This window comes from Nipponia nippon, unplaced genomic scaffold (assembly GCF_047370975.1).
Source record: "Nipponia nippon isolate SJK-2023a ecotype South Korea unplaced genomic scaffold, ASM4737097v1 scaffold_11, whole genome shotgun sequence".
NCBI lineage: Eukaryota > Metazoa > Chordata > Aves > Pelecaniformes > Threskiornithidae > Nipponia > Nipponia nippon.
In genome coordinates this window covers 30854590-30874115 of record NW_028262302.1, presented here as the reverse complement: position 1 = coordinate 30874115, position 19526 = coordinate 30854590, and the positions used below count along the sequence as shown (strand labels likewise).

The 19526-nt window shown below is 50.8% G+C and overlaps 1 long non-coding RNA gene across 2 annotated transcripts; it reads left to right on the top strand.

Annotated features, from left to right (window-relative positions):
* Positions 1–1685: 1685 nt before the first annotated feature.
* LOC148056948 (uncharacterized) lies at positions 1686–16568 on the top strand. Of its 2 annotated transcripts, XR_015702182.1 has the most exons (5): positions 1686–1804; positions 13750–13934; positions 14082–14322; positions 14454–14539; positions 16143–16568. It is a non-coding gene; the product is annotated as an uncharacterized LOC148056948 (long non-coding RNA). The 2 variants fall into 2 exon arrangements; XR_015702181.1 differs by having other exon boundaries at positions 14454–16568.
* The last annotated feature ends 2958 nt before the right edge of the window (positions 16569–19526 follow it).

The window sequence follows — 19526 nt, the reverse complement described above, 5'->3', positions numbered from 1 at the left end:
CTGAAAGCCCGGGAGGACCACGGGCAGCGCCTGTTGGTGGCTGCTGTTCCTGTGCAGGGATTTGCCATTCCCAAATGGCTAGAGTTCCCGTGTCAGTTTATTGCCAGGATTATTTTACGAGTAAATAAAAAACCTCCTATATGCTATCAGAAACAGGCAAGGCAGCCCTGCCCTGCCCACCCTCCCAAGCAGAGTCCCGCCGCTTTGTGCACTGGACCCTGTCCGCCCTGGGTGGGTGAGGTGCCGCGCACGACCTCCCCTTGAGCTCCGCGGACAGGACTTGCAGCGCTCCCAAAGAGGGAGGCCTGCGGAAGGGACTCGGCACCCTGACAGGGCTCTGCCCTACCCCACCAGTCCTGGGTACGTTCACTTTATATCTTTCAACACCTAATCTTACATCATTTGAAGCTGCTTCTATAGGCCCAGAGTCCTGGGCCCTTCCTCTACAGTTGACTGTATTTCCCTGCAAGTAGGGGCAGTTATCATGCTCTTTATCGGTCTTCTCACTTTCTTTTGCTTGCTGATTGCAGCACGGCTTGGTGCACACTCACTCCCGGACCGCCCATCCCTACCCAAATGCCCGTAGGTGAGTGAAGGGCTCCCGGCTGCCTCTGTCCTCTGCTCCGCTCAGCGGCCTCGCGTCAGCGGCCGGCTCTGGGCGCCGGGCAGGCGCGCCGGTACCTGCCCTTCCCACTGCCTGCAGCTCGGCTGCTAGGCTTCTCCTCCTCCCCCAGCCCACCCTACGGGTGGCACTTACTGAGTTTTATTGAGAACAGGCATCAACAAATCAATAAAAAATCCAGGAACAACTATAGACCCTTTTCCCACTTCACTTTCTGATGTGGGTTTTGTCGGCCTGTACATGGCGACAATGTAAATGTGAAGCAATGATTTTGCAGGGAGGAAATGTGGTGTGATTTTAGCATTGTAGAGCTGACAAAAGATTTTTTTTTTTTTTTTTCAAAATGAGTTCCATGGTTAATATAGAACATTTTGCAGTCTGCTCTGAAAGAAAAAGAAAAGTTTATTGAAATATGGCCAACAACTCCCAAAAAGCAGTAAAAAGGTGGCTAGTGACAGCCTTTGTCTGGGGCACTGGTGAATTCACCATCCCAAATGAAAAAGTTTGATGCTGGAGGGGGAGTAAGGGCCAGCTTTGGTGAGGGGAGAGGCTGTGTGCAGATGATATCCTTATTTAGGTGCTACATTGTCCTAAAAAATCATATTCAGCTTTGCTCACATTGCTACGAAGCTCTGAGGATTCTTGCGTGCAAGATTTTGCAATGACCAAGAGTGAGCATCTCTGCAAAACCCTTCTTGAAAGAGAATAAGGAGCAAGGGCAGCATGAGAAAATAAGAAGATAAAAGGTTCAAATACAGATTGAGGGAATTAAGCTACACATGAACTAAGAGCACTAAAATACTTCTGTATGAGAAGATCCACACAATTACCGAGAGTGCTCTAATTTATTCACTTCAGACTCGCACCTTTGGATCACTTCGCTTTTGTGCGTGTTCGACGCAGCGGAGCAGCAGGTACACGGGTTTCACCGGGACGTCTGTAACGCACACACCTGTGTGCCCTCTGCAGAGGTGAGAGGGGAGCAGCCAGCTGCTCTGTGTTGAATTAATGAACCCCAGGCTATGTTAAAAATTGCTCCCACGCAGGTGTTCTTGCTAGGCATCAGCATGGTGCCTGCCCAGCATCTTCCCAGCGATGCCACCAGTGCCCTGGGGACCTGGGGGGAGAGCTGTGCGTTGGCCTGGCAATGCCAGGCTTTGCGGGAACTGCCCACGACTCTCGGTGCGTAAGTGAAGCTTGCTCGTACTTTCTTCCTGAATTCCTCCTTCTGAAGCAGTTATTTCGATATCCTTGAAAGACACGATATTAATTGCGCTACAAGCACATTGTTTGCACAATGAATTTTTGTACAGGATAAAAAAATCAATATGTGTCTAGTTTCAAAAGCTATTTTAGAGCTGTGCTTGACTATTTTTTTTTTTAATTTAATTAAAATGTATATTTTCCTGGCATGCAGTTCTCAGTGTGACCAAATGCTGCTTGGTCTTTAGAAAGAAATATCTCTAAAGTGTCCAAGATGTTTATGTTTGAAAAACTGCTGCTGTGTGCACCAACTTTAGTACATTCCATAAAATTTTTATACCTAATGTGAGCAATGTCTATAAGATGTTATGGTGGAAGTGAATTTATAATAGTCTCTCTGAAAAGATAACAACTTTGAGGCTGACACACCAGTTACGCTATGGATGAATGTCAAAAATAAAAGAGGAGGGGTAGTAATTAATAATAAACATGTTAAAAATAACAACAAACCTCTGACAAAGCAGTTAGCAGAGAGGAGCCTCAGACTGGAGCCAGTTCCCCTGCTTCCATCTCAGCCGGCCGCAGGTGGGGCTCTGGGCAGTCATCAGCTCTCTGTCAACTGCCGCCTGCCCCATCGGCCTGGGAGAGAAAGCTTTTGGTGGGGACGCTGGCTGAGCAAACCTGGGGATGTTCTCCCAAGCGTGTGGGCAAGGAGATGGCTCCTTACTGACTCTGGTGTCAGCGTGGGGCCTGGGAAAGCCCTTTAGAAAGGGCTTTGGTGGAAGATGAAGTCAGAGATGCAGGGGAAGGCTGCGTGCTGGTTTTGTTGGGCTGGGTACTGGGGAAACTGCTGGATGGGAAGGAGCATGCCACGCTGTGAAGCTGCCGCGCTGGTGCGAGGTGGGAAGAGGTATGGAGGGCGCCGAGAAGGAGGAGTGCTGAGCTCTGTTAAATGCCGTACACCACTGTACCCAAACTGTGGAGTGTGAAGTAGCATCAAGGTGAAGACTGGAGAGTGGGTGGCCTGCGGGTCACTGCGGACCTCGCGCTGCTGCTGTGGAGGATTGCCTTTTGTCTGCACTGGGGCAGTAGCAAACCCCAGCCTTTAGGGCATCAGCTGAGCCCCCTCCGGAGGCGGAGGTGCTGTCTGCACGCTCCCCCAGAGGGATGCGTGTTTCTGCTCCACGCTTTAACTTTTGCCCAACCTTCCTGTGGAGCAACCGTGGCCGGCTGAGGGGAGAGCGCGGATGATGGCACGGAGGTAATGCAGACTTTCTAGCTGCTGGGTTGGCGGGTCTTGCTTGCGTGTCCTGGGGAAACTTCGAAAAGGGCTGAGGAAGTTTCATTCTGGTCAGACTGGCGAGGAGCTTTGTTTGCTGGTCTGCTGCTTTCTTCTTCAGCATTGCACGCTGATCTCCTGCTGGGGCGCGCTCCCCTGGTAACTGCGCTGCCCGTGCCGAGCTGGGGGGCACCGCTGGTCCTTCAGGCTGCTCTGCTGCCTGCCGGAGAAAAATATTGGGGGGGAAATATAATGGCAAAACTCGAAATGAATGATTGCATGGTCTGTGTTGCTGTTGAGATGGGTGGCTTTTAAAGGTAAATTTCTAGTCGTGTAATCCGGGGGTGTCTGATGGGAACACGCCTGCCCGCTGTGGGCTGAAAAGGCAAACTGCTCTGGCCGTCTTGGGGTGCAAAGGCAGGGGCCGGCAGGGATGCCCCAAATACAACACACACACAGCTTTCCTGCTCAAGAAAAAATGGATGAAAACAGGGGAAGGAGAATATTGTATGGTAAAGTTTTAAAAGGTGAATAAAATACAGCAGAGTTAGACAAGGTGTGGGTGTGGAGAACAGAAGGCAAAGTCCTGAAAAGGCTTAAGGCAATAAACCCGCCGCAATCCTTGAGGATGCGAATGGGGAGAGCTGTGGTTCGGCAGAGCTCTTGCTTACATACTGATAGCTTAAGCAGGGGCTGAGCAGTCGCTTAAGTGCTTTGCTGAGCTGAGTCTAAGTGTACGAGGTCCACGCTCGTGGAGACTTCGGCTGTAGTAGAGCTGATTGATAAGCACTTAAAAGTATTTTATAATCTTTCAGCTGTTGTAATCAGCACTATGTTGTGAAAAATGTAAAGTTACCTGATAAGCACTTAGTTATTTTGTTAATGTGCTTTGAGAATAAAGTTAAATGAAAAGTGAAACTAAGCAGTCTCCATTTACAGCTATTTATGCAAGGAGCAAAATCTAATTAAGCAGTTTTAACGGGTATGATACTAAGGTGTGAAGTTTATTGAACACTTGGTTAACTATTCAATTAGTCTGTGGATTTTGTGAGCTGGTATAATTCTAATTCATGTGAGGATCAATTACTTGATTTAGAAGAAAATATAACATAAAACTTTAATTCCAAGAATGGTAGAAGTTAAGTAATTGTCACAAATTGATTTTATTAGCATAATCATTACCAATATTCTTCCAAACAGATAAATATTGCTTGAGAGATTTGAAAAGATTTTAGGATTTGCCATTAAAATAAGCTTTGCTTTCTCTGGGCTGCTTTTTTTTGAAAATGGTAATTTACAGGTTTAAATAAAATTGGCTTAAGTATCAAAGGATGGTCCCTTAGGAAAACCCAACCTTTTCTTGTGTTTTACTGCATAGTTCTAATCGTTGAAGGCTTTTATTGATAAGAAATGTAAGTTGTGACTCCTGCCTTTTCTGTAAGCGGTGGGCCAGCTGTGGGCATGCATCTTCCCCCGCTGACCCTCGCACCGAGCCGTCATTTATGTTTAACCAAGTGAAGGGCAGATACTGATGCAGAACTGGGTTTGTTTAAGGAAGCTTGGCAAGAACCTCTCTGCAGTACCCGCGCTCGGGAAACCCAGTCATCGCCAGGGAAGAACTGGCAGTTTTTTGACGGTGTCTATACCATAATTTGAGTTTTGAATTCTTAGTAAGAGTCATAAAAATCTATTTTCAGCCTGGGTGGTTTGTCAGCAAATGAACCCTTTGGGTGTCGAGACCTGGGTGATATCTGAGAGTTAAAGATCTCATCTGCTGGGGAGCGTTAGCCCTGCTGAACCGTACTGATGTGGAAGAAGCCTTTGCATGCGCGATGGCTCACAACGTAGGACGCTGCTGTCTTGGGTATGGGAGGCAGTGTCTGTCTTGGGGTTACCCAAGCTTAGGAAAATACTTCTATCGGTTGGAAATAGCATGTTATTCCTGCTGGCAAATTCATGTGGTCTCTAGCATGGGGCGTAACTGCCAGGTTGCAAGGACTTGGGTTTGGTCGTCACCAAAACAGCTTTTCCCCCAGAGCTGCTGGCTGGGGCTGTGCTCGAGGGACGGCAGAAGTGTCCGTCCCAAGCTGCTCAAGATGAAGGGGACAGGCAGGCTTGGGGGTGTCTGAGGCTCATGAAGTAGGGACAGCAGGCACAGGGCACCCAGAAGCCTTAAGGCTGGAGGCTCTCATCTCCTGTCCCCACCTGCACCGCCTTCCTAAGGCTGTGCTGCTCTTCAGGGGCCTCACTGACTGGATGGGTTTCCTTGCTTTTCTCCCTGGATATCTGTGTTAAGAGTAATTATCCAAGTGCAAATTACAGTCTAATCACAGAAGCTGGGCCCTCAGTGCTGCAGCTCTGGATTCCTCCAGTGGAAAGGGAGGCAGCTTTCTGTGCTGCTGGGCAGGGACAGCCCGAGCAGGAGCGGGTCTGGGTATCTTCTTCACCAGCCCTGGGATTCAGCTGATCTGCCAGCAGGGCCCTCAAGGGACCAAGTAAAGCCTTTCTTTAAGTCCTCCTCCCAGCCCTTCCTGGGGAAGTCAGGCGCAGGAGCCCATCTCGCTTGCTGCTTCCTTAAAGACAGAGCTTAATAACTGCTGCTGGTTCAATGTGCAGATCCCCCCAGGCCTGGGCACAGCCCTCTGGCTCGGCCCAGCGCGGGGGTCAGGGAGCGGCGGGTGGGCAGCTGGCCTGGGAAAGGGTGCGCAGTGTCTGGCCACAGGAACGTCACCAGCACGGAGCACCGCTCCCCTGGGCAGCCTCACCCGGGACCAGCATCTGCTGCACCACGTGGGGCTTGAGTCGGCCTTCTGGAGAACATCAGGAACGTGTCACTTTCCTGGAGACTGTCGAGCTATATAATGCTCAAACTGGCATTTTATTTCCTTTGCTATGGAGAAGAATGCACCGTTTGGTTACAGAAGGAAACTCCTCCCTGTGTGGCAGGGTTCATCCGCAGAGCCCAGCGTGCTCTTTGAAAGGAGACAGGCTCATCAAGTGTGCTGACCGATGGGGAAACTGAGGCACAAGGGACAGAAGGGCCAAGGTCTTGCAGCAGGGCTCTGGCAAGGCTGGGCTAAGGTGCCCACTCCCATCCTCTCTCCAGCCTACTCCTCTCTGGCCTCGCGAAGTCACCGCACAGCCTGCCCAAGCGGTGCGCTGGCAGGGCCTGCAGCGGTTAATTCCTTTTCTTCTCCCCCTGCCCAGCCAGGCAGTAAGTGATGAGTCAATAATTTCACCTTAGAAAAGGATCTGAGAAAGAAACTGTTTCAAAGCTGTGTGGCTTGAAATCTTTCCTTCTTTAAGAAAAAGGTTAAATGATTTCGTTGGGTTTTTTTTCCTCTCCAGGAAGATTTAACTGAAGGGCGGGAGGGATTTGGGGAAATAATCCACTTCTCCACGGAAGCTATTCTGATGCTTCCTGTTTTGCAACAAATCAATGGGGATTAAAAAACCCCTGTCACTTCTGTAAAACTTCTTGCATAGATTGCATTCAGCCCACCAGCTTAGTTTGGACAGGAGGGATGAGCGTGACAAGTACGCTCAGGGAGCTTTGCTTGGCCCTCCATCAGACAGTGATGCTCTTAGGAATCCATCCAGCTCTCGCCCTGGCAGACAGACTGAGTTTAAGCCTTCAGCAGATATAACTAATTAGGTTTCCAATGGCTAAGTGTTATGAAGTGGTTTATTGAAAGCACATGGACCAACTTTACTGAGGCAGAAATGGGATGCGTAAGGAGTGCATCAGATCTCCTTGCTCAGGAAATCCAAGTGGCTTTGCAGAGCATCCATTACTCCTGATTTCTGGGGTTATACTAATGGTAACGTTAACTCTAAATGGGTCCTCGGGACCTACTAGATGCCCTAGATCTGCTAATGCTGAGTTTATACTTATGTCTCTGAAGAGGAAAGCAAGAAAAGGAGGATGGGAAGAAGGACATGCCCATTCCCTCACCCCATGTCTGGTCAAGAGACACCAATTTCATCTTCCGTTTGCTGCCCTCTGAGCAGGGTGATTCCCGATTTCTTTCTGGGGATGAAGAGAGCCTTCTGGAAGTGCTGTACTCCTACCGCAGGCACCCACCCGCAGCAGCGGCGGGTGGGACAGGGTAGGCGGGTGCGTGGCGGTTCAAGGATTCCTGACGTGCCCAGCCCTCCGTGGCAGCAGGGCTGCTCTGCTGCTGCTGGGGTTCCCCCCGCTGTGCCGGCCCTGCGGCACACCACCCCGGCAAGGCATTTCATTTTAAATGTTAGAAAGCTCAAACCGTGTGGGATAACACGGGTCAGTTACTGCGTTGACACGAATTGGGATGAAGCCTGAAAGAGGAACAATCTGCAGATGAATTGAAGAGCTAGATACCCCAGGAAATAATGAAATAGTTCACAAACTCTTTAGTAAACGCTTCTGTATTGTTCTTGTTGTGGTTAATGGATCATTAAAAAGCAGTAAAATGCAGTAGTAATAAAGCTGGAATCCTTTATTTGAAATCGGCCTCCCCGTGAGGAGTGGCTGGGGTCTGCGTAGCTACGCGCCAGGAGGTCTGCACTCCGCTGGGTTTGGAGGTGTCGCACCCGTTGGGCTGGGCTTGCACCCCCTCTTCAGAATCGGCTGCAGAGGGACGAAGCGCGATGCCAGACTTGGTTTCCCAGGTTTCTGCTGTTCGGGAGCTCATTCGGTCCTGCAGGAGGGGGCATGTGATGGTGCTGCGAAATTAGCGGAGGACTTGGCAGCACAAACTCCACCTGCAAGTGCTGATGGCGGGAGCTGCAGTCTGCAGACAGTGGTTTGGATTTTTGTGGGTTTTTTCTTGTTTTCCTGTTACCTAGAAGTACTTGGAGGTAACAAATACATTATTCAGACTGGGAGAGTTCAAAGTCAGGGGAAAATAAGATTATTTAATGTGACTTAGCTGCAATCACAGGCAATTGAACTTTACTGCCTGCGTGAACCCTGGTAACTTGTGCGTTTGTGAAGCACCTTTCCTGAAAGCTATCCGAACGTGGCCTGCAGAGACTGAGAAAGAGAAATCGCCATTCCATTCAGCGTTTATTGCAATCATTCTGGTGGTTAAAAATGTGCCTCGTGTGATTTGAACATTTCTGGCTTTATCTTCAAGCAGTCAGTGCTTCACGTACTTTTCTTTGTTAGGCAGAAGAGGGTTTAATTGCCTGGCATTTCCATTCTGCAGCAGCAGTTATGTCTTCTACCCAAGGCACCTTACAGGCTTCCCTCTGGGAGCCCCCAGTGACGGTGGGTTTAAATCGAACTGGTTGGAAACCATTTCACAAACTGCTTTATTCACTGGCAGATGTTGGTTCATCAAAATGGTACTTTTTGGAGAAGGTCTATTATTTGAAAGTTACTTCTGTCCTTGCTAAAGGGAGGAAGGAATATCTAGCTCGACAGGCTGCAGTGGAATTGCTCGGCACAGCACGAGGTCGGACAGGCACTGCAGAGCTCCGGCGTGTGTCCCACCGGCATCCCCGGGGCCTGGGGGGGGACGGGACGCCCAGGTGATGCTGGCTGGAGAGGGGGGAAGAAACAGAGCGACTTTGCCACCCCGAGCACACTTAGCACACTTAGCTCTTTTGAGTTAAAAAAAATAAAAAATAATCAGTTAACTCTTGGGTGCAAAGGCAGCCGACAGCTGTTGTCTGCAGTGTGCAGCAATAGGGCTGCTGAACTGTCCTGAGTAAGTGCTGAGCAAAATAATCACTCTTGCCACAACCATGTCTCGTATCACTGGGTGGACAACCGATGGTGTTTTAACATCTTTTCAGTAGTTTGTTCCCCGTTGTTGTTTTTGGGTTGTGCTCCTGGGAGGGAGAGGAAGGCCGGGTTTGGCCCGGGTGACGAGGGGGTCGTGCTGGCATGCAGGAGCTGGGGCACAGGGGGAGAGGCAAGAGCTGGGCTGGCTGTGAGGAGTTTTATTTGTGTATATATGTTATTACTTCACTGCCAGTGTGATTTCTCCCCGCCAGGGTGCTTTGCCTTGTTTTATATACCGACCGAGTGTTCCTGAGCGGGGCTGTTTTGTTCCCTGGAGGTACCCTGGGGAGCAGCCAGCGCTGCCCAGGTCTCGGGGGGGCTGGAGCTGGTGATGCTGGTGCGGGGTCCTGCGTGCCGCTGGCCGTGCCTGGCCGCAGGGATGCGTCGCAGGTGCCCTCTGCGTCCGCCTCCAGTGGCGCTGCCTCGGGGTTTGGATGGAAAGTGGGAAAGCCTCAGTTTCCTTCCAATGCTGTTGAAGATGTCTATGTTAAATATTATTGCCTATTTAAAATACAGCTGCTCATGTGTAGAGTACCTGTTATGTTCCCTCTCCCACAGAGAAGTTGAAAGTGATCTGGCTGTCACTTTCAGAGATTAATATTAGAAATACCCAGGATTTTTATTTAAATATCGTGATGATACATATGTATTCTGAAATCCTGCTAAAAATATTTGACCCAAACAGCTGCAGTGAGGTGCAACTCCTATGCATAGCTAAATTGGCTCCTGTGTGGTGGTTTTATCTTTTTTTTTAATCTGTGGAAAACTAGATATTTTAATGAAAATGTACATGGACCCACATGTCTGAATTGATGTAGATTGGCTGCCATTGATTTTAAAAAGTCCTTTACTAGTGTCGTGGTTTAACCCCAGCCAGCAACTATGAACCACACAGCCGCTCACTCACTCCCCCCCAATGGGGTGGGGGAGAGAATTGGAAGGGTGAAAGTCAGACAACTCCTGGGTTGAGATAAGAACAGTTTAATAATTGAAGTAAAATAAAATAGAATGATAGTAGTAGTGGTAGTAATAATAATAATAATAATAATATAATACAATAATAATGTACCAAGCAAGTGATATACGACACAATTGCTCACCACCCCCTGACTGATGCCCAGCCTGTTCCTGAGCAGCAATCCCTTCCCCCCCCGGCCAACTCGCCCCAGTTATATACTGAGCATGACGTCATATGGTGTGGAATAGCCCTGTGGCCAATGTGGGTCAGGCCCCCTGGCTGTGCCCCCTCCCAGCTTCTTGTACGCCATGCAGAGCATGGGAAGCTGAAAAGTCCTTGACTGGTGTAACCACTACTTAGCAACAACTAAAACATCAGTGTGTTATCAACATTATTCTCATACTAAATCCAAAACACAGCACTATACCAGCTACTAAGAAGAAAATTAACTCTATCCCAGCTGAAACCAGGACAACTAGCTTGCCCCCTTTTTGTTTGCAGAACATCAAGGCAGAACTGTGTACAGGGAACTCCTTGCGCTGCCTTCGCTTGCTCTCTGTGCTAAAATAAACTCGTGTTGCTCGGAGCAGCACGCAGCCGGCTCCCGCACACCTTGTCTCCTGGCTCCGCTGCCTGACTCTGCTAGTGGCCGCTCCCGCAGAACGGGTTTTGCTATTAAAAAGCAGAGGAGCAAACCATTTACCAGCGTTCTGCGCTGGATGGGGACGGGGGTGTCCGTCGCGGCGTGCCCGTGGTGCCCACGGAGCCGAGGGGCTGGGGTCTGGCCGGGGAGGTGGGCGACGGCTGTGCTCCAGCAGCGGGCAGAGGGGAGAAGGGCTGGGGATGGGTGAGCACCGCGTGGCAGAGGTGGCTGGAGGGCGAGGGCACACCACAGACGTACCACTCCTCACTGCCCTTCCTGGGTGAAGTTGATAAACACGAGTAAGTGCAGCTGGCCTGACTGTACCTCTGCACTGTATTGCACACGACTGTTCTGGCAGCGCAGAAACTATTCGCATCTTGAAGCAGAGCTTTCTGTATTTGTGTGCTGAAATGAGCACCTGGGCATTTGAAATGCAGGTGGAAGGGAACACCGCCATTTTAGCGATGGTTTTATGTATTCGGGGAGCAATAGGGTGTCTGTATTCCCCAAGCAGTTAGCTGCAGCACAGTGTGGAGGGTTCAGAGAGGGATATGTGCATGTCTGTTACATACGGTCTATACAGCCGTCACTTGGTGTCCTGGCTGCTCCCGTGCTTCTCCTGTCTGCTTGAGTGGAAGCTGCTAAATGGACTTTTCACTCCTTCCCCCCTGCATGTGCAACCACCTCATCTCTCCGTCCCCCTGCCCGGTGCTTGCAGGTGTGCTATGGCATGGAGAGCTGATGGGCATTAATGTTGGGTGAGCCTTGCCAGTCCTCTCTGGTATGGCAGCGTGAGCTCCCTGAGAAATGGTCGGCATGAGGAGACAGTCCAGTGTAGCTGGTTTTATTTATTTATTAATTCTTTAAATATCTTAATGCCTCCAAAACTGGCTCCTTCTGCTTCACTTTGTCTGGGTGACCTTTCTCTGATGCAGAGATGCTGGAGTTTCCAAGCCATTTTGTATCCTTTTGTATGAAGAGATGGATGCAAATCCATCATGCAGGTGTGCAGAAGACAGCAGTGATGGCTTTTGGCAGTCCTTTTTCCTTAACAACAGCAGATGTTTTACAGCTGGAACTAATTTTACCTTAGTTCTTACAGCTGCTCCCACCAGTTGAATTGTGGGTGTATGTGAAAAATGGGATTTGAAAGAAATGCAAAGCACTGCCCCTTCACCTCACCAGAGTGCACCGGGCTGCAGCCATTGCACTTTTTGTCTGTGGGTGGCTGTGGCTCGTGTCAGCTTCAAATGATCAAGGACTGCAAAGATGCAGCTCAGCCAGATGAACATCACACCCCTTCCCTTGTTGGTATATTTGCATAACAAGGCTCTTCTGCAATAATTCCTGGATTATTGGCCTGGAACCAATGCCAGCATCACCTGTAATGCTAACAGACACCGAGATGTTTCCAAGCCATAACACTGGCATGGGGTGATCTTTTAAACTTTGAGACATTAATCCCTGAAGACAATAATCCTGAAAAGAATTAGTGTGCTGGAGTAGCTGGCGTGATGTTTCAGAGAAGGTTTCTCTGTTCAGCTCACTTGGATTGAGAAGATGCGCTTGCAGGGTCTCTGTGGGCCCCGGTGGCCCTCCTGGCTGGGGCACGGCCATCCTGGGGAAGGAGGACCACAGCCTGCCTTAGGCAGGGGGCTCTTGTGAGGATTGCGAGGGCACAAGAGAAGAAACTGTGGAAGATGTCTTGGCGGTGGAGTCTTTGAAAGCGCCTGTTTCTTCCTGCACCGGTCCTGCCTTGCGCCGGGGATGGCTGAGCCGGGACGCTGGTGGGGCTGGAAATGAGTGGCAGCTTGTGCAGGGGCTGGGGCATCCCCTGGCAGTGCCTCTAGGAAGCGGTTTCAGTGCTCTGTGTTGCCTGATGGCAGGAGGGGTAGAAGAAGGGTCTGCGTGGCACCACCCTGTTCTGATTTGTACCGTCACCTTGGCTGGACGGTGGCTACGGGGCTGTTGGGTTAAGCCAGCCTTGAATGCCGTGTCTGCGATGCTTATGCCACAAGTGACAGAGCTGGTACAATTTGCTCCCGAAATTGTCATTTCTCATGAAGTCAGTTTTGTGCTAGGGGTTAAAAGGCTGGATGGAAATTTTCAGTGGGTTTGGCTTCCTCTGGCATCTTGGAGCAATGGTGTCCCTCGGAAATGAGATGCTCAGTGGGGATGAAATGTCCATCCAACTTGCCGAGAACAGTAACAGCGTAGTCTCTTCAGGTGAGACAGAGGACAGCATCAATCCTTTGTCTCCTGACTTGAGGCTGACCTGAAATGCTCAGCTCTGGTCATAACTGCGTTAAAGCTTCATGAGCAGCTTTGAGGAGAGGAGGCTCCGCAGGAGGATGCGTGCGTGCAGCAGCAGTGCTGCAGCTGCCTGGAGAAGTCGAAGCGAGGGAGTATTGGGGGACTCATACTTGTGGCAGTCTCGGTTCCAGTGACTCTGCTCTCTAGTATCTAAATCAGCCGGGTGTCACCTTCAGACCCGGCAGGGGCTGGGCTGACTCGCCACAGCCTTCCCGTGTTGAATTGCCATGGCATGGGCGCACGTGTCCAGCTGCAGAGAGGAGCTTCCCAGCAATCCCAAAGAAAACAAGAACTTGGAAAACACCTGGGACAGTACAGTTCTTCTGCCCTCTTCTACTTCTCTGTTTTACCTCTGGTCCTGATGTGGAAGTGCCTCTCTGCAAAAAATAAAGTGGAAGAAAATGATGTGATCTGGACTCCCTGCTTTGCTGTTCCCTGTTAGGGAGTTCAGGTTTGACTCTCGGCCAGCCCTGAGCACGTCCTGCTGGGGTTCACTGCAGCACAGAAACCCGCTGCAAGCCCGGGGAGCTGAGCAGCAGCGGCCCAGTTTCTGGGCAGGGTTGGTGCCGAGGATGGGTGTGCTGAGGGCTGCGCTGCAGGTGGCACTCGTGGTCCTCCGATAGCAGCCACGCTCCAGCGCTGGCACCGCTGTCTGCGCCAACCTGCAAAGGAGCTTGGGCACCGAGTGACCCTGGTGCATGTGTGCGTGTGTGCCTGAGTGCGGGGCCCGCAGAGCCCTGCGCTCGCCTGGCCGGAGGCTGCTGCCAGGGGTGAGCGTGCAGCCGCCCGGCACGGCCATCCTCTGCGCGTGCTGCGATGGGATGCTCTGCCTGCCGGCACTGCCTCTGTTTTGAAGACATTTCTTTGTGGTTTTACTCTTTTGAATTTTTCCAGCGCTAATGGCATTGTTGCAAAAAAAAAAAAAGCAAGCGTTTAAAATTAATGCAGTGTTCCTTAATAGGGTGTGTGGGGAGCAGCGCTCGGCGCCCCGAGAAGCGGGCTGAGGAGGTGAGGGATTGCCATAGAAACTGCAGAGGCCTGGCCTGCCCCGGCGCCCGCGATGGCGGGCTGCTGCAGCGCACCTGCGTCTGCATGGACACCCCCTGGCCGGGAGCCCTTCCTCCAAGTCTGTCTCCATGCGGTGCTGTGAGTGGGTTTAACTCTTTAATTGGTGTTTGTATTTTGCACATCCCTCAGCAATCCATTGGGCTGATGCTGGGTCGTCCTTCCCACCCACTGTCCTTCCTTAAATGTGCTGTTAAAGGGCACTGAGTGTTTTGCATCTGTTTGCAGCTCGTTATTCCCCACCATGGCTTCAGCGTGGGCATGGAGAGCTGCTTTCTGCTGTTTCTGGCCTGTCCCCGTGTGCTCCTGGGTGCTTTCTGCAACAGATTGCAGAACCGGGGAGGATCTGCTCAGAGAAGAGACGGCTGCTCCAGCGCGGAGGCTCTGCCTTTGTTCTGCCTCGCTTTCTCTTCTGCTGAAAGAGCTGGATGTAGAAGTGCTGGGCTTTTCATTCTCTCCTGGCAAACAGGTCCTCCTTTGCCTTTTGTTCCTCACTTCTTTCTGCGCCTCTGTGCATAGCCTGCTCTGTGCCTTTTGTGAAAGAGCCTGTCCTTCTGAGAAGAAACAAAAATACTACTTTCTCTTTTTATTTATCCCCAGCCCTTCCTGCTGTTCCCACACCTGAAGCCTTGCAGAGCAGAACAGAGATAAGGAGACTCCTCAGCTGGGGACCGTGCGTGGGAGAAGTGGGTAAAAAGGGTATAGGTGGGATGAGCACGGGTCTGTTTGAGGCTGCTGCAGTTGTATGGCTGTGTGCCTGCTTCTGCTGGGAGACGGATCCTGGCGTTGCTTCTGTTGTCTTAACACCAGTGAAACTCTCCCTACGCCCCAAGCTCTTGTCCTCGGGCTCCTGTCCTGGAAGCAGGAGCTGAGAGTGCTCCTAAGCTTGGCACGTCTCTCATCAGCTTTCATGGCTGTAGAGAGAGCACGAGCAGAAGACCCAGAAGTGATGCAGTTGGTAGCTCAGCCACGGGCAATGCAAGGAACCTCTTATGAACTCAGCTCTACCAGACTTGCTACTGTATGGCTGAAAATCAATCAGTCCTGACCTGGTTTTGGAAGTAGGCATTTAAAGCTCGAGTCAGGAGCTTCAACTCTTGCAATGATACAGTACACTGGTGAAAGTCATGCGTGAAGCTGGGGTGCTTTTACTTCTAGAGGGTATTTACCCAAGCAGGAGCTCTCCTGGTGACCTCTGGCCATGAGCACGACAGCAGGCTCCTGAAGCTTTCCTGGTATGGAGCGCACGGTGCCTGTCGTGTTCCATCCCATCTCAAGTGCTGGCCACCTTCCAAGATGGAAAGAAAGGAAAGAATTTATTCCTAAAAGGAAAGTTGTCCTATGCCCCTTCTATTAGCAAACAGAAACCCTGAAGCGTGAGATTAATACAGCATTGTGCAGAGACGTACCGATTAAGGCACCTTACAACCCTTACGAGGTTCCTGGAGGTACTGGACACCTTAAGACTTAAGATGTAAGCTTTCATTTCTTGCTCCGGTGTCTCCGCTGTCCCGTTGCAGAGCTGCGGATGGGAGCTTGTCAGCCTCCGTCTCCCAGCAGTCTGATGCCTATACTGCGTTTGGAAACACAGAGCTCCCCTTCCTGCGAGGCCTGGGGGCTTTCTTGTCTTTTCCAGTCTGAATTAATTCATGACTAATTCATATCCCCATGAGGTTTGTCCCAGTATTATACTACTTTCTGGTATGTGCTCCCTCACTCTCGCTTTATTCACAGAAACTCATCCAATTTCTTCCCAACCATTTCACTAGACAACACAAATCAAACTGGGATAATCTTTACGCAAATAACTTTTCCACTCTTTCTTACCCAATGCACAGTGAACAGGGAGCTCTCGATACCATGCAGGTGGTCGCTCCCTGCAGATGGGTGTCTCTGGGCCAGTTCAAAGGGCCGGCGTCCACCTCCCTTGGAAGGAGCCTCTGGTGCTGGTGTGCTGCCGGCCCCGCACAGGGTGCCGGGGTGTGCTGGCGGAGCAGGACGGATGAGTCCTCTGCGTGCAGCCCGCATTGCTTGCTCTGCAGCCTGATCCTACAAATGCTTCCCCCATGATGGGGTTAATTAAATGCATTGTGTCTTGAGAAGCTAAATTGCTAACAACAGCCACACTTAAATGTTCAAAAGGCAGCAAACAAGCAAATAGGTAGCTTGGCACTACTGCTTCAGCCTCAGAAGATTTATAGCAACTGGAAATTGTTTTTCTCTATTATCTGAATATAGAACTAATCATAGTTTTATTGTGCTCTAATGGAAGAAACTGTCTTAACGCAGGCCCTTCTTGTTACTACCACTGTTAGATCTTGAGCTATAAACCGCTGAACCGTCCCTTCATTAATTGTGTTAACAACCGGCGTGGTGATGGCGAACGCACCTGTAACCATACCCCAGTTTGTTCGGAGCGGCAGCCCAGGAGGGCAGCGGTGGCAGCGTCTCTGGACACTTCTGCTGGGACAAGGGGAGGAAAATCCATTTTTCTTCCTGGCAGCCCTCATCACTGCCATAATCTCCAGCCATCAGCATTCAGGATGTTCTCCTGGCGTATGATTTATAATGTGGTTTTAGAGAGTGGGAACGGACTTGGCAGGCACTATTCTTGGGGAAATCTAGTGCCACGTTAATAAATCTCAGGAGCCAAGGCAGCAAAGAAAACAAAATCTCTTTAAGTTTGTGTAAATTTACAGGGCTGCATGATGGTCTCCGTGGCTGCTGGCAGCTGTACACCCCAAGGGCAGGGGAGACTGCTTCAGGCTGCAGGGAGCCGAAACCCCGCTCTGGGTGCTGCAGCAGCCCTCCTTGGGATAGCACAGTGCTTTTCTTCCAGGTGGATAATGTCCATCCCCACCTCAAAATGCTCATAGTCCCATGCAAAAGCACCAGCAAGAGCTTAATGGGGCTGCGTTTTCTTTGTGAAACAAGACTTGCCTCTTCGAGAAAACAACTGCTGAAGTTTAACCCCCCAGGAGACAAGTAGCTGTGAGGAATGGGCATCTTAAATAGCTTACTCTAGGTTGAAGCCTGTTCTGGGAGAAGGTCACCACCTCATGGTCTGCGAGAGGCTCATCTGCACGTTGCGCTTTCTTGACTTTTGTCTTCGTTTCTTTAGCGAAGGCTGTGCGATACCACACAGCGTTTGCATAGTGGCTCTCCTCCGGTGCAGGGGACCGGAGTGAGGTGGGACCGCAGGCTTTAAACCCTCTCTGAGCCCTGGAAGCAGATTTCTCAGCAGCCTGGCTGTGATCCCATGAGCAGGGCTCTCACCTCTCCGGTGGTCGGATGAGAATGGGACCCCTCCATCCTTTCCCCAAGGTGTACGTGTGCTGGAGGGGGCCGGGGCTGCTGGGCTTGAGAAGGACCGAGTGGGGCCAGCCAGGTGACGAGGGGACTGTCACTCCAGAGGGTTAGGAGCTGAGCGGACCCTGCGGTTGGGTGGTCACGAGTAGTTGGCCCCGGGTCTGAACCCAGCCCTGTTGCCTTGCCTGGTGAGCTCTGCTCTCCTCCTGGTCTGGGCGAAGGTGCTGCATGGCCACCTGGAGCGAGAGGCCCAGGGCCCCCCTCGGGTGATTTGTCGGGGGGCTCCGTGCAGCCCGCGGTGGGCAGGAGGGTAACGGGGAGAGGAGAGCTGTAACCTCCGAGGTAGCAGAGCAGTCTCTGGAGCGAGGACGTAGGTGTTCGAAAGGCAGCAGCAAGCGCTGGGAAGAGCGGCACGGCCTCAAAGTCAGGGAGCCGAGAGCTGCCACAGCATCATAAATCTCCGTGGGCTGCAGCGTTACAGCTGGTGTTACCCCGTGCAGAGGGACAGCCTGTGCTCTCCTTTATCCCCCCAAGCCCACTGATCGTGTGCACAGTGCCCGTAGCGGTGTTTGTGCTCAGCGTGCCTATAAAAGGCAAGTAAACACAGTTTTTATGATGCGAGAATTAATATTTTACCAGTGATAGTGTTGTACTTTGCAACAATTATAAAATTTAGCATCTTCCTCAGTCTTACCAGGGTTGATTTATGCTCACATCTGAGGAAAGCAGGCTTGTCAGGAAGGCAAAGAAGAAAACCCATGGTTTGGCCTTGAAGAGTTAGCCAAGGGCAAAAGCAAGCGTTGGTACAGTACTCCTGGATGTGGAGAATGGATGTCGGCTTTTGTAAGATGCTCTGTGTGACGGGGAGGGTGGTCTTTCATGGGCCCTGTAAGCACGTTCCTTAACGACGCTCAGTGCTACGCTGGGAAAAAAGTAACGTGACAGGAGGTAGTAGGAACCCAAATGGCACCTAACACCTTCTGGCCCACCAGACCTTGATCCTGCACTGTAGTATGGAAATGCCATTGCACAAAGATATTAAAAATAGTTCACCTCATCGCTGTGTGATGGGCTAAATATCGAGGGATGAGCAGTGCCTCTGCCAGGGCTGTGATTTCTAGCAGCGTGCCATGTGCATGGGAAAATGCTTGCATGAGCAGCTGGATTCTGTGCCTGTCTGCAAAACTGTCCATGCACGAATCTCCTTGAAAACACAGGATTTGCTATATGTGGAATAAAATCACATATGCACAAAGTGAAATATGAATAAGTGTAATTTTAAGAAGGCACTGTGGTTTTTCTGTGTGGCCCTTTCTCTCCGGAAAAGGATTCTTCTTGATCTCAACACTTGCAAATTTTGAATGCAGATGTCGAAGAGCCACAGCCTCCCCTGCAGAGCTCCCCGATGCTGGTCTGACTCGCCGGCAGCTCGGCTGCGTGAAGGTGCTCGCACTGTGCTCTGTGCGGGACAGTGGGGAATCTGCTGGCGAAGCAGCGTAGGGGTGGCACTTGTAGCACGGCGCGGACGCTGCTGCTCCTAGCAGGGGGCCGCCTGCATGGAGGGGGTTTCGTGGGAGGCTAAAGGCTGCTGAGCCAAGCCTCAGGGAGAAATCACCACTGATTCTCGTGGCCCAAATGTGCGTGCACGTATTTTGAGTGATTGCATTTTGCAAAGGAATAAGAGATTGACAATATCCACATCAAAAAGGCCCTTGCTTTGTTGTGGCTTTGGTTGGGTGAGTGTCTGGTAAGCATTTTGCTTTCTCCTGTATATACTTCTACTCTTTTGTTCTAATATGCATAAAAAGGCTTAAAAAAGTATATTGGTAGAAGGGCCTGATCATCGTCTTGCCAGACTGGGAGCCAGATGCAAGTCATGCCTCGCTAGGAAGTGTTTTGCAACGGCAGCTCCGCGCAGTCCGGTTTCATTCCCGCGCCCCTCTCGCTGCGTGGGGCGCAGCGGTGCAGGCGGCCACCGCGTACCCCGACAGCGGGTACCATGGCGCAGTGGGTCATTCGGCAAGTCTCACACGGCCCCCGTTTGTAACGAAATCAGCACGCAGATGAATTTCAAATGCCGCTGTCTTTACAGACATGCTGAACAGCTCTTCTAATAATGAATCTGGTTTCTGTTCTCCCTTTGCTCTTCCCAGACAAAATTATCTTACAGCTAATCAAAGTCACAGGGGTGATGCTGAAACCAGGACCCATCAGATATTGCAGTTTTAGGTAGATACCTGGCTTAAATCTGATCAAATTTTCTACGAGTCATTTTTGCAATGGACCCCACGTTTCTGAATTCATCCTGTAGGCTGGAAGCCAGGGTGCGTACTGAAAAAAGTTGCATTATCTTACTCTTCTCTT